This window comes from Panthera leo, chromosome E1 (assembly GCF_018350215.1).
Source record: "Panthera leo isolate Ple1 chromosome E1, P.leo_Ple1_pat1.1, whole genome shotgun sequence".
Taxonomy (NCBI): Eukaryota; Metazoa; Chordata; class Mammalia; order Carnivora; family Felidae; genus Panthera; species Panthera leo.
Genome location: NC_056692.1, coordinates 12,832,501 through 12,857,500, shown reverse-complemented (window position 1 = coordinate 12,857,500; position 25,000 = coordinate 12,832,501). Strand labels below are relative to the sequence as shown.

The 25,000-nt window shown below is 56.8% G+C and overlaps 1 pseudogene; it reads right to left on the bottom strand.

Moving 5' to 3' along the window:
- Positions 1 to 9,692: 9,692 nt before the first annotated feature.
- Positions 9,693 to 11,302, bottom strand: LOC122206980 (annotated as a pseudogene).
- Between the last annotated feature and the right edge of the window lie 13,698 nt (positions 11,303 to 25,000).

The following is a 25,000-nucleotide window of genomic DNA, read 5'->3' as shown; positions in this document are numbered from 1 at the left end:
GGGGCCCTGGGGGAGGGGCGGCGGCGGCGGCGGCGGCGGCGGCGGCGGCGGCGGCGACGCGGGACTCGAGGTCGACCAGCGCACCGCGGACTGGGAGACCCGGCGACTTGGCGACTCGGGATTCGAGGTCGACTCGGGGCTGAGGATCCCGAGACGCGGACCGGGCGACCCGAGACTTGGGGCTGAGGATCCTGAGACGAGGCGCTTGGCGCCCGGCGCTCGAGGTCGACCGGGAACCTGGGACTCGAGGCCGACCAGCACGCCGGGGGCCGAGGACCCCCGAGGCTCGGCACTTGAGGTCGACCAGCACACCGCGGACCGGGAGACCGGGGGACCGGAAACCTGGGACTCGAGGTCGACCAGCACGCCGGGGGCCGAGGGCCCCGAGGCTCGGCGCTCGAGGTCGACCAGCACACCGCGGACCGGCGACTCCGCGCTCGAGGTCGACCAGCACGCTGGGGACCCGCGGACTCGAGGTCGACCAGCACGCCGGTGGCCGAGGACCCCGAGGCTCTCGACCAGCACACCGCGGACCGGGGGACCGGGGGACCGGGAACCTGGGACTCGAGGTCGACCAGCACGCCGGGGGCCGGGAACCCGCGGACTCGAGGTCGACCAGCACGCCGGGGACCGGGGGACCGGGGGACCGCGGCCCCGCGGCCCCGCGGCCCCGGGGCTCGGCGCTCGAGGTCGACCAGCACGCTGGGGACCCGCGGACTCGAGGTCGACCAGCACACCGCGGACCGGGGGACCTGGGGACCTGGGACTCGGGGCCGACCAGCACGCCGGTGGCCGAGGACCCCGAGGCTCGAGGCTCAGCGCTCGAGGTCGAGGTCGACCAGCACACCGGGGACCGGGGCCCTGCGGACCGGCGACCCGGGACCCGGGACCCGGCGCTCGAAGTCGACCAGCACGCCGGGGGCCGAGGGCCCCGAGGCTCGGCGCTCGAGGTCGACCAGCACGCCGGGGACCCGCGGCCTCGAGGTCGACCAGCACACCGCGGACCGGCGACTCCGCGCTCGAGGTCGACCAGCACACCGCGGACTGGGAGACCGGGAACCGGGGACTCGAGGTCGACCACGCCGGGGGCCGGGGACCGCGGCCCCGGGGCTCGGTGCTCGAGGTCGACCAGCACGCCGGGGACCGGCGCTTGAGGTTGAATGGCACGCCGGGGACAGAGGACCCCGAGGCTCGGCGCTCGAGGTCGACCAGCACGCCGGGAGCCGGGGGACCCGGTGACCTGGGACTTGAAGTCGGCCGGCACGCTGGGAGCCGGGGACACTGGGATCTGAGACCCGAGGTCGACCGGCACACCGCGGACCGGCGACCCGGCGACCCGGCGACTCGGGGCTCGAGATCGACCGGCACGCCGGGGGCCGGGGACACGATCACCTGAGCCCCGAGTCCCGACCCCTTAGCCCCGGGGCCGACCGGCACACCGGCGACCCGAACCCCGGTTGCCTGAGTGCCCGGGACTCGAGGAGACCCGAGTTCTACCAGCACGGCCAAGCCCCATGACCTGGGGATCCGTTGAGCTGGTCCCCGAGGTTGACCAGCACGCCGGACTTCGCCGCGGCCGTCTACCTCAAAGTTTAGGAAACCAGTGGATCGCTAGCGACTCTGGGCCCGGTGAGGTCGGCCACCCGAGTCCCCGGGTTCGATGACGAGCGTTGACCCGCTGCCCCCCCCCCCCCCCCCCCCGTGCGACCGCCCTGGCCCACGCCTGTCCTTTCTTCCCGTGATTTTTTTTTTTTTTTTTTTTCCTCCCACCTCCACTCCTGTCGCCGCTTCCCCTGATCGGATCGGCCCCGCCTTCGTTTGCATTACTATCCTTGACACCCGTTTCTTTCGTTGTAGCACTGGTGGGGGCTGCGTGACGGCGAGACGACGACCATCCACAAACGGTGTCTGGTGGCAGGAAGGAGGGTCTCGGTTAGGCGTCCATTCGATCCACAAAGCCCTCTTGGTGCGCCCTCCGTTCCATGTCCCCCTCCCCCCACCCCAGCCGGGAAACGCTACTGACCCAGGTGGCTGGGGACGAGGCTGTGCGCCGGCGAGGCAGGTGCTGCGTCCCGGCCGCTCTGCTGCGATCCGCCCGTAGTCGTCACACACGGACTCCCTCACTCCACCACCGTGGTGCCCGGACGCCCCCTGCCTGTTGGTCGCTTTTATACTACCCAAAGAGGTCGACGGGGTGGGCGGTGGGGCTTGAGGAAGCTGTTTGGGAGTACATGGATGGAAATAGGAACAGTTGTAGTTAGAAGGAATGGGAAGGGGTGGGGTGTGTGCGCGGGGGCGGGGGGGGGGGTGTGGGTGGGTGTTTTCACGCGCGCAAGGGAGGGGCGGAGGGGCAGAGAATAGGATCTCAAGGTCATTTTGGAAATACCAACCTGTGTTATTCTCCAAGCACCTTCAACAGAAGTATTTGGTGTAAAAGACGACCACAGAGGGACAACTCAAAACACCACCCCTGCGGCTCAGGGGCCCCCAGACAGACAGGGAGGGTCAGGACCGGTAGGACAGCAGAAGTGCTCCCCCACCCCGACTTAGATTGGAGGCTCTGCCAGACTCAGGCGGTGCTAGTCGCCCACTCTCTTGCCGTCGAGAAGGAATTCCTGTTCTCCTGTGGGGTCATGTAGTTCGGGGAACTTCCCAAGCCGCTCAGCTCACAAGAACACCTACGCCCAGTGTCATGGACTCCCTCCCTCACACTCGCCATCTCCCTCTGAAGCCCAGAAGGGAAAGAAAAAGAAAACATCGACTGCCTGCCTGCCCGCCCACCCGCCCGCATTTACTATTCTAGGTGTTGCCTCACCTATTAACACTGGAAACACAACTCGCATGCCAAAATTCCCATCCTTGTAAAAGCGAACAGTTCAGGGGCACCTGGGTGCCTCACTCGGTAAGGTGTCCCAGTCTCGCCTCAGGTCATGATCTCGGGGTTCTTGAATTTCAGCCCCCACATCTGGCTCTGTGCTGACACCTTGGAGCCTGCTTGGTGATCCATTCTCTCCCTCCCTACCCCCTCTCTCTCCCACTCACTCAACTGGAATGAATGCATACGTAATAAGTAAACAAATGTATAGGTGTGTGTACACTTCAGCGGGCTATCTTAGGCTACTACTCACAAAGCTATGGGACCATCACTGTTCATTCCAAACTATTTCCATCACCTCAAAGAGAAAGAAACCCCACGCCCCCCTCTTCCTCACCCCCCCCCCAAGTACCTTAGACACTGACTCTTGGTAGCCCTGCAATGTTTCCAAACATTGGTGCTCCCCAACCTCTCCCCCCCCCCCGCCCCCCGTCAAAGAACTCCCCTAATTCAGGCACTTCCGGGTTGTTCCAACACCTGGAACGGGGGGGGGGGGGGGGGGGGGAGACTGGTGTGTTGGGAGAGTGCGGGGGGGGGGGGGGGCGGCACGGGACACAGAAGCACTCTGCCCCCCCCTTCCCTTTGCCTCTCTTCCATCTGGGGTTTCCTGAGGTGTATCCTTTGACGCCATCACTCATCTATGAGAAATGAGAAAAAGAGGACCGAACGTGGCTAGATCGTTTTCGATAGCCCGATACGCATACCCACACGCACGCCGAAAGAAACGAAAATTACAATCCGCTGGAAGGTCAAACAACGGCAGAGTGGTGCAATGAATGACGCTACACTCACACGATACAAGAGAATGCAGCTGTTACAGATTATGTTGGCAGAGAGGTTTTGGTAGCACGGGAATCCGCTTGTGGTGTTCCGATACTTCATGACAAGCGGTGGGAAACCTTCTACGTAGGGTGAGCTCTCTTGTATCCGAAGACACCAAATCATCATTTCAAAGGCTACGGGTGGTGAAATCGCTCTGGCTTGCAACTTCTTACCCCCTATGTTGTTCTCCATGATTGCATTTCAGCTTCCTCCCTTATCCGAGCCAACGACCCTGCCTGGTTTTTATGTACGTATTTCTGTTTTTAAAGAGATAAGTACGACATTGGATCCTAAACGGAGGCAGAGCTTTGGCTACTGGTCTCAGAAACGATGATTGTCTTTATTTGTATGGATCCGCCTAACTTTTGCCTCTCACGCCTTTCCTCTCGCTGCAGAACATCTTAAGATGAAGGGAGCCCGCTCAGGTGGGACCACTGCTTGTGGAAAAAGTCATCGGGGCAAAATAGTGAAAGCAGCGTCGATAAAGAATAGGTTGCGGGTTAGACACATATTCTCGTTTGATCCCCACCCCCCATCGATCAATCACTTACTCCCCTTTGATACCATGTTTTGTTTATTCCTGTATTTGTGGATGGGTTTTCAAAGATTTTACTGTAAGCGCGCGCTACACCCAGCGTGGGACTCGAACTCGCAACCCACGAGATACAGTGGCACGATCCACCACCTGAGCCCACCAGGTACCCTGATGCCAAGTTTTCTTTCTTTGCCTCCCTGCCGGCCTGCCTCTCTGCCTGCCTCCCGGCCGGCCTGCCTGCCTGCCTCCCTCCCTCCCTCCCTGCCGGCCGGCCGGCCGGCCTGCCTGCCTGCCTGCCTGCCTCCCTCCCTCCCTCCCTCCCTCCCTCCCTCCCTGCCTCCCTGCCTCCCTGCCGGCCTGCCTGCCTCCCGGCCGGCCTGCCTCCCTCCCGGCCGGCCGGCCTGCCTGCCTCCCTCCCTCCCTGCCGGCCTGCCTCCCTGCCGGCCGGCCTGCCTGCCTGCCTGCCTGCCTGCCTCCCTCCCTCCCTGCCTCCCGGCCTGCCTGCCTCCCTCCCGGCCGGCCGGCCGGCCTGCCTGCCTCCCTGCCTGCCTGCCTGCCTGCCTGCCTGCCTGCCTCCCTCCCTCCCTCCCTCCCTCCCTCCCTCCCTGCCTCCGGCCTGCCTGCCTCCCTCCCGGCCGGCCGGTCTGCCTGCCTCCCGGCCTGCCTCCCTCCCTCTCTGCCGGCCTGCCTGCCTGCCTCCCTCCCGGCCGGCCTGCCTCCCTCCCTCTCTGCCGGCCTGCCTCCCTCCCTCTCTGCCGGCCTGCCTGCCTCCCTCCCTGCCGGCCTGCCTGCCTCCCTCCCTGCCGGCCTGCCTGCCTCCCTCTCTGCCGGCCTGCCTGCCTGCCGGCCGGCCGGCCTGCCTGCCTGCCTGCCTCCCTCCCTCCCTCCCTGCCGGCCTGCCTCCCTCCCTCCCTCCCTCCCTGCCGGCCTGCCTGCCTCCCTGCTGGCCGCCATGTCTGCCTGCCTGCCGGCCTGCCTGCCTGCCTGCCTCCCTGCCTCCTTGCCGGCCTGCCTGCCTGCCTCCCTGCCTCCTTGCCGGCCTGCCTGCCTGCCTGCCTGCCTCCCTGCCTCCTTGCCGGCCTGCCTCCCTGCCTCCTTGCCGGCCTGCCTGCCTGCCTCCTTGCCGGCCTGCCTGCCTGCCTCCCTGCCTCCTTGCCGGCCTCCCTGCCTCCTTGCCGGCCTCCCTGCCTCCCTGCCTCCTTGCCTGCCTCCCTGCCGGCCGCCCTGCCGGCCTGCCTCCCTCCCTGCTTGCCGGCCTGCCTGCCGGCCTGCCTCCCTCCCTCCCTCCCTCCCTGCCGGCCTGCCTGCCTGCCTCCCTGCTGGCCGCCCTGCCTGCCTGCCGGGCCGGCCGGCCTGCCTGCCTGCCTGCCTGCCGGCCGGCCTCCCTCCCTGCTTGCCGGCCTGCCTGCCGGCCTGCCTCCCTCCCTCCCTCCCTGCCTGCCTGCCTGCCTGCCGGCCTGCCAGCCTGCCTCCCTCCCTGCTTGCCGGCCTGCCTGCCGGCCTGCCTGCCGGCCTGCCTGCCTGCCTGCCTGCCGGCCTGCCTCCCTCCCTCCCTCCCTCCCTCCCTGCCTGCCTGCCTGCCTGCCTGCCTGCCGGCCTCCCTCCCTGCTTGCCGGCCTGCCTGCCGGCCTGCCTCCCTCCCTCCCTGCCTGCCTGCCTGCCTGCCGGCCTGCCTGCCTGCCTGCCTGCCGGCCTGCCTCCCTCCCTCCCTGCTTGCCGGCCGGCCGGCCGGCCTGCCTGCCTGCCTGCCGGCCTGCCTCCCTCCCTCCCTCCCTGCCTGCCTGCCTGCCTCCCTCCCTCCCTCCCTGCCTGCCTGCCTGCCTGCCTGCCTGCCTGCCTGCCGGCCTCCCTCCCTGCTTGCCGGCCTGCCTGCCGGCCTGCCTCCCTCCCTGCTTGCCGGCCTGCCTGCCGGCCTGCCTCCCTCCCTGCTTGCCGGCCTGCCTGCCTGCCTGCCTCCCTGCCTCCCTGCCTGCCTGCCTGCCTGCCTGCCTGCCTGCCTGCCTGCCTGCCTGCCTGCCAGCCTGCCTCCCTCCCTGCTTGCCGGCCGGCCGGCCGGCCTGCCTGCCTGCCTGCCGGCCTGCCTCCCTCCCTCCCTCCCTGCCTGCCTGCCTGCCTGCCTGCCTGCCTGCCTGCCTGCCTCCCTCCCTGCTTGCCGGCCTCCCTGCCGGCCTGCCTGCCTGCCGGCCTGCCTCCCTCCCTGCCGGCCTCCCTCCCTGCTTGCCGGCCTCCCTGCCGGCCTGCCTGCCTGCCGGCCTGCCTCCCTCCCTGCTTGCCGGCCTGCCTGCCTGCCTGCCTGCCTGCCTGCCGGCCTGCCTCCCTCCCTCCCTCCCTCCCTGCCTGCCTGCCTGCCTGCCTGCCTGCCTGCCTGCCTGCCTGCCTGCCGGCCTCCCTCCCTGCCTGCCGGCCTGCCTCCCTGCCTGCCGGCCTGCCTGCCTGCCTGCCAGTCTGCTTGCCTCCCTGTCTCCCTGCCATCCTGCCTCACCTCCCTCCCTGCCTCTACGTCCAACTGAAACATGAAGTCTGTGAGGTGGGAGCTGTAGCCATCCGGTTCTTCCTATATCCTGATCACAGACCATAGAACGATCTTTGCCATAGATTCGTGTTTTCAATAAATCATCTGTTCGATGGCTATCGATAAAGGAAATTGTCAACTTTTAACGGCTGTGGACCCTGCTCCTGGGCTCCCAGGGAAGCTAGGCTTTAACATTTACCAAGCTCCAAATGACCCTGCCAAACCCCAAAGCGTGTGCTCTGTTTCTGTCCTGAGCACACGTTGCATGTCCGCTTCATTTAAATGAACAACAACAACAAAAATGGATCAAAGGGGTGACTTGGCTGGCTGGCTCGCTCAGCTAGGTCAGGGGAGCGGGTGACTCTTCATTGCCGGGCTGTGAGTTTGGGCCTTATGTTGGGTGAGAAGAGGACATAAAAACAAAACCAATCCGTCAGTCAGTCAGTCAGTCAGTTGAGAATTAAAAAGGAGCCTTCCAAACATACAGATGAGAAAATGGAAGAAAACCTCCCTGGATCCCCAAAGATTAAAGTCATACAGCTTTGCACATACTGAAAACAGAAAGTAAACCCTGTAAAAATTTTCTGCCATGTCTTTCGTCATTATACCTCGTAACAACAACAACGACAACAACAACTCCTCCTCCTCCTCCTCCTCCTCCTCCTCCTCCTCCTCCTCCTCCTCTTCCTCCTTCATCCATTCTATTTAAGAATTCCCAACACTGACAACTCTTATAAAGACCATCCAAGCACGGGACACAGAACTGCATCAGACCACATTCTTATGGCTACCTGGCAGACATTAGAACTTCCGGCCTTCGTGGTGACACCCCGAGCTCACTGGTGAGCTCTGCTTCCGAGTGCTCCCGTGAAGCACACCACAAGCTCAGTCCGTGTTCACGGGACCACACTTAACAGATCGGGAACAGAACAGAACACACACCATACGGTGTTCACAGCAGCTGACGGAAGGGCAGGGGAAATACAAGTACCTCACACATCCAACTAACGGGGTTCTCTGAGAACAAAACTCTCTTTACGTCTTCCAACGTCTTCCAACGGGTGTGGATGTCCTTTGGATGCAGAAAACATTCGCATGTCATTTGCTATCGTTGCTCTCGGCACGCTCTTGCACCGAGGTCAAGGGACTGAGAGATGCATCTCACCAGGTTAAAAAAATCTATCCATCGTGTGCCACCGCCACGGAGTCTCTGCATGCACTCTCTCCTTTTCTCACTCACACTAGCCTTTCGTACTTCGGCACCACTGTCGGTTGAACACGAGGATCAGAAAACACAAGGTTTCAGAACTTCTAACAGCCTTCTGGTTACATAGCACACCCTTGCATTCATAGCATTGATACGACTCCGCGAAATAAAGAGTAGCGGATACAAACGGGACACCCACCGTCAAAGTCACAGCCTGTATGGTGTGAAGACGAATTCAAGAGTGAGAAAGCACGTAGACGGAAATATTCCTTCCTATGGCAGAATATTTACAGCACTGCTTTCAATGAAGTGCTTCTCCCGTAAACATTTGAAATGAGATGAACGGCACAGATTCAATGAAGGCTTCATACTGTACTTGTGCATAGGAAGGGAGACAAGTGTCACAAACTAAAAACGAAAGCAAAAAGACCAAACACTGTGACACCATGATCTCCAAAAAGGAGGTTTTCCCGGGGGTGGGGAAATAATGTGGTGGGGTTCCAATTAAAACAAGGAAAAAAGAATGTACTTCTAATGAATGGTTTCCATAGTGAACACGCACAAAGAATTCACTTGACGAGTCCAGGGATACAATATTACAGGAGAAATCCTTTGATATCCATTGTAGCCTGTGTGTGTGTGTGTGTGTGTGTGTGTGTGTGTGTGTGTGTGTGAGAGAGAGAGAGAGAGAGAGAGAGAGAGAGAGAGAGAACGAGAACCAATCAGGCAAACAGCAGTTCGCTTTCAAACACCTGATATTTCAACACTTCATGTAACAAAACTTCTAAAATTCATTTAGCTTTGCCTCTCTTTCTGAAGAAAAATGTCAAAAATAGTGGTGAATATACCCCACGCTGAACGTACTGATTCTGAAAACTCTCAGTATGGATGGGTTTTATAATACACTTAACCATGGGTGGGGTGCCTGGGTGGCTCCGTCAGTTAAGTGTGTGACTGCGGCTCAGGTCATGATCTTACGGTTTGTGGGTTCGAGCCCTGCACCGGGCTCTGTGCGGACAGCCTGGAGCCTGCTTCGGATTCTGTCTCCCTCTCTCTCTGCTCCTCCTTCCCGCTCTGTCTCTCTCGGTCTCTCAAAAATAAATAAATGTTTAAAAAAAAAGAAAGAAAGAAAGAAAGAAAATGAAAGAGAGAGAGAGAGAGAGAAGAGAAGAAAAAAAGAAATACACTTACCATGTGTTTAGAAAAATTTGAATTCCTACCAGTCTATACCTACCCCGCTGTATAAATTCCCCAGCTGGAAGATTTAGAATCCGTGCTTGAGCCAAAGCCTGCAGGAAAACCGCTGCCTGACTCTGCATTTGATGGGGGTCCCCAACCGATGGCCGCACCTGATTTAGAACCACTATCGGAGTTCTTTCCAGAACCAGGGACCTGAGGAGGTTCCTCAACACATGACACATAGAAGTACCCTACGACCCAGCACTTTCACGACTAGGTACTTAGCCAAAGGATACAGGTCTGCTGTTTCCAAGGGGCACACGCACCCCAGTGTGCATAGCAGCACTATCGGCAGTAGGCAAAGTATGGAAAGGGGCCAAATGTCCATCGATGGATGAATGGATACAGAAGAGGTGGTATCCATCTACAACGGAGCAGTGCTCGGCCACCAGAGGGAATGAAGTCTTGCCATTTGCAAGTACCTGGATGGAACTGGAGGGTGTCATGCAAAGTGACATTCGTCCCTCAGAGAAACACATGTATCACAGGACCTCACCCGTGTGAGGACCTTCACTTCCCAAACAGAGGAACTCTGGGAAGGGAACCCGGGAAGGGAAGGGAAGAAGGGAAGAAGGGAAGAAGGGAAGGGAAGGAAAAATAACATACAAACAGGGAGGGGGACAAAAACGTAAGAGGCTCTTCCCTAAGGGGAACAAACAGAGGGCTCCTGGAGGGGGTTGTGCCAGGGCGGGGGCTGAAAGGGCGAGGGGTATGAAGGACTCTCCTCCTCAAACCACTGTTGCCCTATAGGCTAAGTACCTTGGGGGTACATTGAGAAAAATAAATTCAATGATAATATCAGAGAGGGCGAGGGTGAGGGCGAGGGCTACCTGATCATCTGCAAATGTAACAAAGGGAAAGTCCGGGAACCGTTTGGGAATGAAGCTGTCTACCGCTTCTCAGTCCTGGCAAAAGAACTGCTGCAGCTTATAGGCAGTCACGTCCCTCTGTAAGGCACCCGACAAACGCCTTCCTGCTTCTCAAAAGCTCATCTGGGCTTGGATGAGTTTCAGGAAGTTTGCAGTCACACCATCGTTCCTTGATCGCATGACTTTCACCTGGGTTTCCTATTACGTAAAAGGAACACAGCCAAAACCCTTTGAAGGACTAGTGTGAATATCTTTCCTGTCCTGAACCAGAAGAACCTCTCCAAAGCTCCCAAAATATTCTTTCAGATCCTGTTCGGTTGTTTTCCACAGGAGACCCAACACTCTTAAATCTGACGTACCCTGGATGGCTCTCTTCACTTTCACTGCTGAAGAAGCAGGCACCTGTCTCGTCCCTTTTTCTGTGGCTATCTTTGGGATAAGTTGACGACTATCCGCTACCGGATTTCCCCAGCCAGCATCAGGGATGTGCAGAATGTCTTTGACCAGCCGGACACCTCTCATACGCTGAGACGCTGGATTCCGGTAGTGCAGTCCACGTGCTGCCGACAAACTGGGCTGTCACTGTGGACAGCAGCACTGTCCCGTCGTCTTCCGATGGCATTTCGATGGGCTCGTCATTCTCATCTTTGGTCACCCGAGTACATTCAGACACCTGCTCTTATTTCTCCGCTAGGCCGCTGCTAGGAAGCCTGACAGGGAACCCGAAGCGGCGAGGGATCCAGGAGCAGCCCAGCTACCGCTTCGCTCCCACGAAATGGCCGCCTTGTAACTCTTTACGGAAGAGGAAAAAACACCACCGTGACCGCCACCATTTAATAACCTTGCTCTAAGTGTGGAGAAAGCAACCACCCATCCCCAAAAGGAAACTTCGGCAGGCTACACGTATAGGACATATGGAGCCTATACTTGCAAGTGCTTACTTACATGGGAACATGGAAAGGTCACCTGAGTCCCTGATGGCCCAGATGGGGTTCTTTGGAGGTGTCTGAATGAGTTTTCTTGTGTGCTCCCTTAGAGAAAGCTGGCCGTGAGACGACGCAGCCAGAAACTAGGAAGCCCTTTGGTTCCATCAGCGAAGCCCCGGCTTTTGGGGAGGAAGGGACGCTCACGGAGATATCCCGGGCCACATTTGGTTTGTGGGTTGCTGCAGCTTTTGGCTTCTTTGCACCAAATTGGCTGTGTTCTCATTGGAAATGGAAAACACCTGCACGATGGGATCCATCCACGGTAATGCTCTCGTGCGATTGGATTTGTTTTTATAAAAGGGGGAGATTTGACCATTGGGTCTTTCGCGTCCTCTCCACAAGTAGGAGTGAAACAGAGGCTGATGTTGGTTTGCATCTTGTTTGTGGATCTATGGCCACAGGTGTTATCCATGTGAGATGTTTTCTCTACCTCTGGATGCTATTGCTCACACCAATTTGTAACCGAGCTCCGTTACTGTGTTTCAAGGCAAGCTCTTGTGAACATTGGGCATTCTAACACTCAGGAGGATCAGAACAAACCCAAATGTGTTTCACATTCACGTGAACGGGGTATGGGTGTGGGGTGTGTGTGTGTGTGTGTGTGTGTGTGTGTGTGTGTGTGAAATTCTCTACATTCAGAGTTTTATGTTACTCCATAAGAAAGTTGCCTCACGGGAAGGGACACAATTGATGGCCCAGAGAGAGGAGAGATAAAAATTGAACACACCTGCCCTCCCCGCTACACCCACACCCACACACCCTTTCCCAATAGTCAGAAGAATGAGGAAGAGGAGGAAGGCAGACAGATGCCAGTGATCCTAAACCCGCCCCTCCTCCTCCCCGAGCACAAGCGCCAAGATGGGTGCCCACCCCACGGCCTGCTCCTCCTTCACCTCTTCCACAGGGGGCTGAAAAGCAACCAGAGACAAAGCCACTTTTGCAGGAGGCAAAGACAGGAGACAGAGATGGAAGAAGAAGTAGGAGGTGGACGCGGACGCGGAGTTGGAGGTGCAAAAGAAAAAGATGAAAGAAACACAAAAAGGTGAGTCCAAAACTTTAAATCTGCCTGGGGCCTGGCCGGCGGCTCCCTGGCCGCCTCCCCCTCCCCCTGTTTCTGCATCAGTTGGTGTGGCTCCAGTGATCTCCTAGGCCATCCCCGGTGGTGGGGCCTCCCGTGTGAGCCTGATGGTGGGGAAACAGATCGTTTGACTTTTTAGTGGACACGGGTGTGACGTCTTGGGTACTAAGGGCCATGGAAGGGTGATTGCTTACTTAAAATGGACATATTTTCGGAGCCGTCGATATCAAATACAATGCAGATAGTTAGGTTTTATTCTTTGTGGTGGTGGTTGTAAAATGGCTTGAATTTGGTGCTCTCTGCATGACAAGCCTTTGGGGTGGGCAGCTCCGGTCATGGCCTTGCTTCCGTCCCAATACTGACCCTGTAATTGTGGTCCTCAAAATATACATCTCTGTGACCTTTACAAACAACATAACACGTTTTCTCCCTCGTTTTACAACAGGTATCAAAAACAAAATCAAAAAAACTTTACAAACACTTACGCCCTTCCTTGTTCCACTCAGACACGCACTCTAGGGTTCAGGCCCGAGGCAGGGGCCTAATCAGCTTTCATGTGACTTCAGTTTATGACTTCACTGGTACCCGTTGCAGTTTGTCAGCAAAAAGTACTTCAAACGATGGTCGATTTTGTCTCTCGCATACAGTGTTCGTGGGTGAATGTTGACAGGAGATAGGTTAAATACACAAAAATGTTTACTCGTAAACCTTTAAATTTTTTCCTTGTACCATTTATTTTTGAGAGAGAGAGAGAGAGAGAGAGAGAGAGAGAGAGAGAATGAGAGAATGAGAATGAATGTCAGCGAGGGAGGGGCAGAGACAGAGGGAGACACAGAATCCGAAGCAGGCTCCAGGCTCTGAGAGGTCAGCACAGAGCCCCACGCGGAGCTCGAACTCACGAGCTGTGAGATTGTGACCTGAGCCGAAGTCCGACGCTTAACCGACTGAGCCGCCCAGGAGTCCCTATTTGTAAACTTTTAAAATGGCTTCCCAAATCTTTCGTGACCTGTAACTTCAAAGCTTTGCTAAGTTAAGTGGTAAATTAGGTTCAGTTCTTCAGACATCTGAGTCTTTTCCACAGAAGATAAAATACTAAATTGTGAATTACTAAACCTACGGCGTTTTCTTTTCTTTGTTTGTTTTTTTGTTTTTTGTTTTGCTGTGTGTGTGTGTGTGTGTGTGTGTGTGTGTGTGTGTTTGGTCTTTGGCTTTATTCAGAAAAACAGTAAAGATACTTGGGTCTGTTAGTAAACATGTTTCATCGTTTGTTGTTTTTTTTTTTCCTTGAAGATTTGTTTTCCAGCCTATTTCTTTATTTTTAGGAGAGAGAGAGAGAGAGAGAGAAAGACACACACACACACACACACACACACACACACACACACACACACACAGAATGAGTCGGTGGGAGGGGCAGAGGATCCGAAGCGGGCTCTGTGCTGACAGCACAGACAGCCCAATGCATGGCTCAAACTCACGAACCGAACCGTGGGATCATGACCTGAGCCGAAGTTGGATGCTTAACTGACAAAGCCACCCAGGCGCCCGTTTCATGACTTGCTAAAAATTGTACAGTAAAAGAAAAAAGAAACAAAACCAAACACCACAACGTGTTTCTGAAAATGATGAGATACATTCGTACATTTGACAGTGTAAAGAATTCTGGTGTGTGGGGGGCCTGGGTGGCTCAGTCGGTTAAGCGTCTGATTTCACCTACGGTCATGGTTCATGGATTTGAGCCCTGAGCTGGGTTCTGCACTGACAGTGCAGAGCTCCCCCTCTCCCCCTCTCCCCCTCTCCCCCTCTCCCCCTCTCCCCCTCTCCCTTTCCTCCCAGCTCTCAAAATAAAGGAATTAACTTAAGAGGAAAAAAAGAACTCCATAAAAAAAAAATAAAAAGAAGGCAGGCAGGCGGAAAAGAAGAGAGAAAAAACACAAAATACTATATGGTCAATCGCTATTCTTGCTGTGCTTATGTCAATACTGAAGCCATGTCTGTTAACACTGGACTTATTTTACAAACAAATTAGTTTTCATTGGGCTATCTTTGACAGGAATGGAGGGGTCTCGATAGAAAAAGATTGTATTTCAGTAGCTCTTTTGTGGATGTTAACTTCTAGTTCTGGTTAATTAATTTTCTTTGACTGTTGTTTGCCTTTAAAACTGGGCTGGATCCTGAATCCTGGTTTCCTCGAATATCTGACTACGACTCTTCAAACTCAGGCTTCCAATCCTCTCCCATCCTCTTATCTTACCATCCTGAAGAACTCAAATGGCCCTTTTCCCTGAAGCCCTGCAAAGGAAAGCTGGACAACTGGAGATAAACTTCAGAGAAATTGCCACAGTTGTAGACAATCTGTGTGCCTGTTGCTCTATGGGCCATTCAGAACGAGACATTTGCTGCTGTTGTGTTTTTGTTGTTTTTAAAGTAGGCTTCACCATGCCCAGTGTGGAGCCCAACTGGGGCCTTGAGCTCACGACCCTGGGATTGAGACCTGAGTGGAGATCCAGACTTGAATACTGAACCTGAACCCACTGAGCCACTCAGAATCCCCCAAAATGAGACATTTGAACTACATGCCAGAAAAATCGGTCAGATTGCCCCCTGCCTGCTCCCACTCCAGCTGAGGATGCTTCGAGCCTGGCATCTAGACACCTTCTCACTGACCGCACTTGGGACTTAGACACTGGGTTTATAAGTTGTTCTACCCATTAACCCGTGGTGTTCTTCTCTTTCTGTAGAAGTACCTCTTATTAGTTACCTGATTGCTTGCTGAACGAGGAGGCAGAGTCAAAGCTAGTTCACAAACACTTGCTGCAACTGTATTAGCTCCTCTTTAGAAATAAGAACCCATATTTTATTTGTATTTTTATAAGTTTCTTAATATTTATTTTTGAGAGGGGGTGGGGGGAGGGAGACCCATAATCTGTAGCTGGCTCCAGGCTCTGAGCTGTCTGCACAGAGTCGGATGCGGGGCTCGAAATCACGAACGGCGAGATCCTGACCGGAGCCAGAGTCCAATGCTTAACCCACGGAGCCACCCAGGTGCCCCAGCAACGAAAGCCCACATAAACAGGGGCACCTGGATGGCTCAGTCGGTAGAGCGTGTAGCTCTCGATCTTGGGGTTGTAAGTTCGAGCCCAACGTTGGGTGTAAAGGTTACTTAATAAGATTTAAAAAAAAAACATAAAAATAAAATCAGACAGCAATTCACTTGGGTACAGTAAGAGGCCCTTGACCACCACAACCTTCCCCCCCGCGCCCTCCCCCCACAAGGTGGTCATAACATTGGGTTTGACTATACTGTTACTATTCCTTAGAATACACTTGGGGAGAAATCTCAGGATATGATGCAGTACCAAACTATGCAGAAAAATACCCAAGATCTCAGATAGGAACTATCTCTGATTCCCCCCCCCCCCACCCCCAATTAGCACAAGGGAGCAAAAGTTGTGACCTGCACCCTGTCAAATCCTTCCCTTCCAAAGCCCCTGCCACACCCTAATTCGGCTTGAAATAGTTTCAGAAGGTGGACCTCCATCCCTGTTCCATAGAAGTGGAATGAGGGATTGACAATGGAAACTTATAAAGGGGAAGAAAACTTAACACCTCTGACTCCATGTTGCTTCGATTCCCTTCACAACTTCTGTGTAGCCCTGCACCTAGGCCTGTGACAGGTGAGATTTACAGAAACTGTTCTCACCGGGGGAGATAAACGGATAGCCCTAGCCCGAGCCATCACCCATCATCGTCCCCGTTCCTTACCATTGGGAAATGATCCAAACTCCAGAGGCTGGGGGTGAGTGTGGGGGGCGGGGAGTGGGGAGTGGGCAATTGAAACTGTGCCACGGAGGGTTAAGGAGGCTGACGCTCGCTCTCTCTCTCGCAGAGAACCTAAATCTTGTTCTTCAGGGAACTATTTGCCCCTAATCAGCTATTGTGTCTTTTCAGGTCCCACAAACAAACTCTAGCTGTCTCTGAAGAAGCCTGGACTCAAGGTCCACCGATATGCTTGCAGCCTATAAGCCAGCACAGCCCTGAGAGAAAGAGCCTAAGTCCTCATCCAGGTTATACCAGCTCTCGGGGCATACCCACAGCCCCTTCTCCGTGTCCTAAGGTAACCTCCTGACATCAGGGACTAAATTTTGCCTCCTTCTCATGTTAAGTCTCCGCCCCTAAGCAAACCTGGGAATATGCATGACAGGTATGTTTCCTCAATGTGGGTGCTCCATCTTTCCTCATCAATAATCACAGATGTGCCTTCCCTTTTATCAACAGGTATGTAAAGGATTCTTGGGATTTCATTCTTTTGTCAATTCAAGTGTATTCCAATGTTGCACTGGCTCCTTCAAATTGTCCTTGTTGAAAGTGTGTTGCTGTCCCTGTCTCTCTGTTAAAAATGCTTTGCCAAATACAAAGGCAGACCATCTGAGCCAAGCACATGAACTATGTCTGCTGGTCAATGGAACTTACAGAGAACATACGTCACTTTTGAGTTTCCCACCATTTATGTTACAATAAGTTCACCCCAACGAGGAACCCTAGGTGGTTCAAAGACATATATGTGTGTTTACAGACACACACACACACACACACACACACACACACACACACACACACACACTCACACTCTCTCTCTCTCATACCTAGCAAGGAGGGACACACCCAGGGCAGACAAGACAGTCACCTGGCACTGAGGGACATAAAAACATCAGGTTGATCGTCCGTGATTTCTGAGGAAAGATTATCGATCAAGACGGGGAAATGATAAAGGAAATTCTAAACTTTTTATGTTGGTGCTCTCCCAGGGAAGCTATACATTTAATATTTACCGAGGTCAAAGGGACTCCAGAAAACCTCAAAGCATGGGCTCTTTTTCTGTCCTGAGCACAGATTGTATGTCTGGTTTGTTAAAAAAAAAAAAAAAAAAATTTTTTTTTTCTTAAACATAACTAACTAAAAAAGGGGGCTTCCAAAGGCGGCTTATAAAGATAAGGGAAACAAAAGAAAACAATACAAAAACCTTCCTGGTCGCCATAAGATTGAAGTCATACAGCCTTGCACATACTAAAAACAGAAGATAAAGTCTGTAACTTTCTGGAATGTGTTCTTTCTCCTCATGATGATTCCTAACATCTGCGGCCAACCCCCCCCCCCCCCACCCCCGTGCCCTGTTTTTCCTTTTTTTTTTTTTTTTTTTTGGTAAGCTGTATGTATGCCCAATGTGAGGCCTTCCCCAGATGACTGACTGCTTTGTGAAGATTGCGTATCCCCGTCAGCCCTCCTAACTTGGGCTCCAATGAAACTCTTTTCCTTCCTCTTTAAAATTGTTTTTAAAAAGGCTCGTTCATTTTGCATCGACATAGGGTAAATGCTATAAAAGGTAAGCAAGACATAGTGAGGGGACAAACTGGGAAAGGTGGACAGCGTTTAAAAGATGCTTTTAAATGCTACACTTCTTCCTGCCTTTCCTTCACAGGTAGGAGGACAGCACCTACACCTACTGTCGTTGGCAATGGTCATCGGCCTGGAGAGGAAGAAACCATTCCATAGTTTTCCACACGGCGGATGAGAAGGCCCTCTCGGACCAAATCCAGGAACTCCCTTACTGTGAGCCAAGGACCGGTGTTTTGTCGTTTTCCTTTCAGTTGTGGTTAGAAGTAGACATCACCTACAATTGAGATTTTTCACCATATATAAGCGTAGAGTTCAGTGGTATTAGGTGCAACATTCACATCCTCCTCGTTGCGTTCTCTCTTTCCATTCCATTTGTTGTAGTGTTTTAAGATTTATGTTTTTGATGTTTATTTATTGGTTTATGGGGGAGGTATAGGGTGGGTAGGGAGGGAACCCCAAGCAGGCTCTGCACTGTCCGTGTGAGAACCCAATGCAGGGCTTGGTCTCACGAACCCTGAGATATGACGTGAGTCAAAATCTAGCAAGCGTGGGATGCTTCACCCACTGAGCCACCCAGGCACCCCACCGATTCCATTTGTTTTAAAGACATAAACGTTGCAAACTTTTTTTTTTTTTTCAACTTTTATTTATTTTTGAGATAGAGAAAGAGCATGAATGGGGGAGGGTCAGAGAGAGGGAGACACAGATTCTGAAGCAGGCTCCAGGCTCTGAGCTGTCAGCACAGAGCTCGACATGGGGCTTGAACTCACGGACCGTGAGATCATGACCTGAGCCCAAGTCGGACACTTATCCGACCGAGCCACCCAGGCGCCCCACAACCTTTTTTTTTTTTTTTTTTTTAAGTTTGTTCATCCATTCCTTCATTCCTTCATTCATTTTTCACATTCTCTTCACTCGATGTGGGACTTGAAGTCACAACCCTGACAGAGATCAAGAGTCCAAGAGTCGCATGCTCTTCTGAGTGAGCCAGCCAGGAGCCCCTTCCATTCCATGTTTTGAAACAACCCCAGGATCCTGACTCAGACTCCCAATTTGACTGATGAGAGCCCCGCCCACGCCCTCTAGGCCATCTGTGGGGCTGTTTCATGTGTGTCCATCTTTCTTCCTCCTTTTAGTGGCACGTCAAAGGTTGCATGTGAAACAGCCAGTGCCTGTGGAATGAAACTGTACTCAGTTTCCCTTTGGAAGCAGGTGGGAGAGGGAGGAGAGGTCAATGGCTAATCAATAGAGTGTTAGTGTTGCTTTACAGGAGTGTGCCCGCTGGGACCATCGCCCGGGGTCACAATTGTCCCCTGTCAGGCCTCCCCCACCCTCTATCCCTTATTGCCCCATGCCTGTGTTTGGCCTCTGAACCCTAAGACACCACCATCACGTGTTTCATGCCACCCTCTGACTCTGACTCGGCAGGCCACGCCACGCCACACCATGCCGCTCGCTCGCTCGCTCGCCAACTCCCTACCCTTCCACGTACCTGCACCCCCACCCCTGGAAGGCATTATAGTAAGATATCATCCTCCACATCCATGATTCTCAAATGGTTTATTGAGGTTTCCTGGGTTAGGAAAAGGAGGGGACTCTCTTTGCTCCAGAGAAGGCAAGTTCTTCAGACATCATCTTCTCCCCTCCCCCCTTTCTCTCCCCCACCCCTTCTTTCTTTCCCTCCCCCCCCCTTCCCCCCCCCCTTCCCTCCCTTTCCTCCCTTTCCTCCCAGTAGTTCAGAAACTGCAGCCTAAGGGTTGGGGGAGTTGAAGAAAGCCATTCAATGCAGAGAAGCCCCAGGCTCAGACTTTAACAGAAAGCTTTCTGCATTTGAACGAAGGGGTTGAATGAGGCCCATTGGAATGAATCGCCCTGAACCTCCCTTCCACTGCCACTCCCATCCCCGCCCCCCACCCCTCCCCCACCCTCACCCCCACTCCCACCCCCATGAGTCCTCCAGTGGTTTGGGGAACTGAAGGCTGCGGGTGGGCAGGGGGTGGGGGCGCATGCATCCTAAGCGGCAAAGTAGGCCCCTGGTCCACAGGAAAAATACAAACTCTATGTACCGAAATCTGTTGCGTCTGTATACGCGGATAATGACACCGCAGAAAGACAAATTAGAAAAGAAAAGAAAAAACAAACCCCAAACAACCCAATCCCGCTTACGATTGTACCAAACATGATAATAAAGAACACGAAAAGAAATAAAGGAACAAAGACACATCCGGCCACGAGCGAGCGGGTCTCCCTGTACGTCAGCTACTTTAGAGAGTCCCTCTCCTAGAGGCCCCTTCAGCTCAACAGCGGGCTGCACAGGTGTCCCTGTCTCTAGCCCGATTCATCTTGGTGCGAGCACCCTAAGTGGCCAAGGAGGCCCCCGGTCCACGGGAAAAATCATGCCTGGGTACAGCGGAGTTGTGTATCCCGGGCAAAGCGGTCAAGGGGTTGGCGAGATGTGTGCGGAGGAGAGGAGGTATCTGTTCTGGGGCCGCCCTCCCGGGCACCGCTCTGGCTGAGAAGAGGGCAGTGGGGCGCGGCCTGGACCCGGACGACAGTTGCTGCCTGCTGCTGGGCTGAGGGCTGAGGGCAGTGGGGCAATGGCCACGCTGGCTCCTGCGACGCAGTTCGTCCTGGGCACCTTCTGTGGTTTCTGTCGAGGTGCCGGTTGCCGTGATGACCGAGGCTAAACTCCCCTCTCCGCCTGGTTGTTCAGACGCCCGATCCTCCCGTGTTCTCGGTACGTGGACTGACCCGCACCCTCCCATCCCACCAGACCCCTTGTGCCAATATTTCCTGTTTCAGAGTTCTTTCGCCTTGTCCGGAAAGTAAACAAACCACACTCACAGATATCGACCCCTCGAAAGAACAAAGAGACGTCCAGGCACGAGCGAGCGGGTCGCCCTGTGCCTCGGTGTACTTTAGAGACTCGGTCTCTTACAGACACCTGAAGCTCAACGATGGGCTGCGGCGTCCCTCCCTCTCTCTGGCCCAGTTCCATCCCGGGACGAGTCCCACAGTCTCTTTGCGCGACGACACCACCGCTCGCTCACGTGAGCCGGAGGCAACGTGCTAATGGACCGGAGGGTGGCACTGTAGATTCAAAGTGACCTACGCACCAAAGCGTCCGTCAACGTGGTGTCCGGAAACCTTGGACGTTGCCGTGCCCTGGATGAAATCGTCGCTCTGGAGACTCGGGCACGTGTCGCCCGTCTTCTCTACGTTCTTCCTACCTTTAGTCTCCCTGTGTGTGTTTGCCCGACATCTTGCCTGATGGTTCACGGAGGAATGAGACACCCATCCGGCAAGAGCTGATGCTCTGCTCACCACGGCACGTGACTGACGGAAAAGAATACGCACGGGCCCGCACTCATCTTACCCTTCGTTCTCCACCGTGTCAGAAAAACGTGTGGCCTGCCTTCCTCCTGTCCAAAGCCAAACTGGAAAGGAAGACTTAGATGTAAAGGAAACATTAGAGAAGCTTTCAAAAAGCAGCAGCAAGCAAGCAAGCAAGCAAGCAAAGTAAACCACCCACCCCTACCCTCCTGCCCAGCAGGTGCAAGAAGCATGCACGGAGCACTCTCCTCCTTTTCTCCCTGGAAGTGCCCCCCCCCCCCCCCCCCCCCCCCGTCTTTCCTATGCCACCAGGGGAGTGACATTCTTATCCTCAAGGACAGGGGGAGAAGTGGAGAGAATTCTAGAGGAGAACAGATCTTGGTTGGTTGGTTGGTTGGTTTTAAAATCCTCATCATCCTTTAGCCTCCCCACGTAGTTCAGTTAGTCGTCCACCGTCGCTTCTCCTTGTTCAACCCAATATACAAGCGTTTAGGTTTGGCCACTTCTCAGGGTCTTGGTTTCCTCAGGAGGGGCTCTACCTGTCACGTGAAACTTGTAGGAAATCAATTTGTTGGCTCCTTGTACGGTTAACCTGTCTCGTGTCAGTGTCACCCTCAGGGTCACCTGCAAACCCTAAGGGGGTGGAGGCATAGGGTGTGTCTCGGTGACACCTTCCTTTTCCCTGCGGGGGCCCACCCCCCCCCCCCTTTGGACTGTAGGGTCCTCTGGGAACCGGGACATTTTTTAGTGAGTGGCTATTAACTCCTTCCGTTCTCCATCCCCCCCCCCCCCCCCCCCCCCCCCGCCGCCGCCGCCACCACCGCCGCCCGTAGTGGTGTTTATTGAGGACAGTAATGGTGAAAGCCATATTCTTGTCGCTTGCCACGCGGTGCACTTGCACCCATGTTCCCCGTACCTGTTTGTGGTCTTTGGACTTCGTCGTGGCCCCGTGCGGCGAAGGACTTTGCTTAAGCTTTATCCGTGGTCGTTCGTTTATCCATCACCCCCTTTCTGTCCCCCCCCCCCCCCCCGCAGCTTGGTTTGTTATGTTTCCGAGAGAGACGCTCCCCCGCTTGACCCAATAGAATAAAAACGGCTCGTCCGTCCGTTGTTGTTCTGGGAGTACTCTCTCGCGTGGTTTCGGTTTGACCGTCCGTCTCTCCCTCCCTCCCTCCCTTCCTTCCTTCCTGCCCGCTGAAATGTGTCTAAGTCCTCCCGGGAGCGCGGGCGCCGCCTGGGCCGCTCTGGGCCGCCCGTGCCCGGCCCGCCCGGTGTGTGCGGGGAATTTTCCGCGCACGTCCGCCTCGGCCGGCCGGGGAGTCGAGTGGCCGGTCTGCCCCCCCCCCCCCCCCGCCTTTTCAGCGGCAGCCGCCCCGATGCATTTTTCGAGTGTCCCTTGGGCTGCCGGGGTCGCGCCGTGCCGGCCGGCCGGGAGCTCCCGAGGCGGACGCCCTCCGCCGGCCTGGGACCGAGAGGCGGCATCCGGAGTGGGCCGGGACGAGATCGGGCGGCCGGGCCGCCGGCTGTGCGCCCTCTCGGCCCCGAGATCGCGAGCTGTCCCCGCTGACGTTTCGGTCGGTTGTCGGGCGCCACCTGGCGGCCGCTTTTATATAGCGTTTCCCCTCCGGAGCGTCGGCGACGTCGGCAAGGGATGCGATTCGGCCGCGGTGCCCGGGGCGGAGTTCCAGAAGGCCGGCGACGTTGGCGTGATCGTCCCGCTGTCGTCGGGGCGCCGGCGGCTGGTGCACTTGCCGGAGATTGAACCTCCGGGTATATGGGGGAGTAGCGGCGGCGCTCCCTGGGAGCGAGCCGGGGTGGGGGGCTGCCCGGACGGGTCGACCAGCACCCGCCGGTGCTTTCCTCCCCTCCCACCACCCCCCCCCCCGACCGCGGGGACCGTCCGGGGCCGCCACCCGGAGACTGTGGCCCCGTGGGTCGCTTGTCGGTCCTTCCCTGCCAGGCGTCTTTTGTCTTCCCTCCCGCTTCGCGGTCGGGCCGGGCTGGGCCGGGCCGGGCCGGTGAGGACCGTCCTGAGCCTTGAGGGGAAGCCCGCGGAGGGCGCGATGGGCCCGGGCGGGGGCACGCGTGGTGCTCCCGGTCGTTGGACCCGATTTTCTCCCCAGATTTTCCGAGGCCCGCTGCGGAGTTGGGGACCGGGCCGCGAGGGGAAGCCCGTATAGGGCGCCAACGCCGGCGCGCCCGCGATCCCCGTTGAGGTCCTGTCGTCGGGGGCGCCTCCGCGCAATTCAGACCCCCCCCCAAAACAGTCCCAGCCGGGGGTCGGGGACTGGCATGGGGCCGGTCTTGCGAGGTCCGGTGAGGCTTCCGCAGGCGACAGCGCGGAGTGTTTTATTTTTCTAAGTCCCGACCCGGAGACGACCCGTGGACGGGCGAACGTGTAACGGGGCAGGGCCTACCCGGCCATCCCCCCCCATCCCGCGATTCCCCGGTCGGTCGGTCGGTCGGTCGGTCGGTCCCGGGGTCGACCAGATGGCCCCCGGGGACTTCCGGGGGGGTGGGGGGTTGCTTGGCGGTGATGGGAAGATGCTTGGGGCCCGTGGCCGGGCCAGGGTCCCAGAAGGTCCCAGTGACCTGTGGCTCGGCCCCGCCTGCCAACGCGGTTATTTTTGTCTCCTGAAAGAGGTACTTTTTGCTGCCAGGTAGGTGCTGACACGTTCTGATGTGGCGGTTGTCATCCTGTAAGAGAGACTTGGGCCTCGTCGCCGCTGGCTGGCGTGGCTCCGGGCTTGGCGGTGACGCCGAGCCGAGCCCGACTCCGCCCTTTGCCCGCCTGCTTGCTCGAGCCGTCTGCCTGGGCCTGCGCGCCGGCTCTCGTGCATCCAGGTGTGGTTCAGGCTGTGGCGCCACCTCCGGTCTCTGGCACCCGAGGGCGGCGTGGGGAGGCGGCGTGGGTCTTCTACCCCGTGCGCTCCCCGCTGCGGGCACCCGGCCGTGGCCGTGACAAACCCACCCTCGCAAGGCTCCGTGCCGCGTGTCAGGCGTTCCCTTTTCCCCTTGTGGGTTGTCCGGCTGCCTGTTCCCTGGGAGAGGTGGGGGAGGGGTGCTGGCGAGGCTGAAGCAGGTCCTCCTCTGGTCGCTGTCCTCGCCGGGCGTTTCCCCAGCCCCCTCCTCACCCCAGGACTGCCTCGTGTGGCGGTAACCGATCGATGTGGTGATGTCGCGCTCTCCCGGGCCGGGCCTAAGCCGTGTCAGACGAGGGACGGGCACTCCTGGTGAGTGGGACCGCTCTTCTCGTTCTGCCTGCGGGCCCCATGCTCCTCCTTCCCGCCTGTGGGCGGCGCGGGGGGTTGCAGAGGGGTGCGGACTCCGGCCCGACCCCGGCCTCCCGTCGCTGCGGGACCGGGGTCGGCTGACGCAGCGGACACTCTCGCTGGCCTCTCTTGGCTGTGTTGTGGTGGGCGGCCTCCCTGTGGTGGGGGGGCTGCACCCGATGCCACGCTGCTCGCCGCCTGGGCGTGCTGAGCGCGTGGCGCCTGGCCCTCCGTGGTGCCCCTGGAGCGCTCCAGGTCGTCTCAGGTGCCTGAAGCCGAGTGGTGGCGCCGTTCCCTGTTCCCAGCGGACCCCCCTTTGGGTCGCCGCCGTTGGCGGAGTTGCCCGAGGTGGGCGGGTGGCAGAATCGGTGAAGGGAGGCACACCCGTTCCCCCCGCTGCGGGGAGCGGGCGCCTTGTCGTCCCCGCCCCGCAACGGGCCGCTGTTGCCCGGAGGGGTGCGGGGGGGCTGACTTGGTGGGGCGAGTTGAGCGATCGTGGCGGGCCGAGCCGGCGCCGTGGCGCTTGGCCAAAACTCCCTCTGAGCGAGGACTGTCGGTTTCTTGCCCAGCGCGTTGCTGCCGGTGTTTTGCCTCGGTTTTCCTTGGGCCTCACCCGGAGGCGCGGCGCTCCTTCCGGGCGGCGACACGAGCAACCGCGCGTGGGGAAGGCAGGTGGCCCTCGTTGTGGGCCCTGACCGCGAATGCTCAGGAATGCCCTGTGTCACTCCGTTGCCGTGGACCTTTCTCCCCCGCCCCGGGCCCTGGTGGCCCCGGGAAGAAACGCCTTTTATCTGGCGGGTCGTCCCGATGGGGGGGACGAATTGGGTGGGGGGCGGCGCGCCCTTGGTGAGAAAGCCTTCTCTAGCGATCCGAGA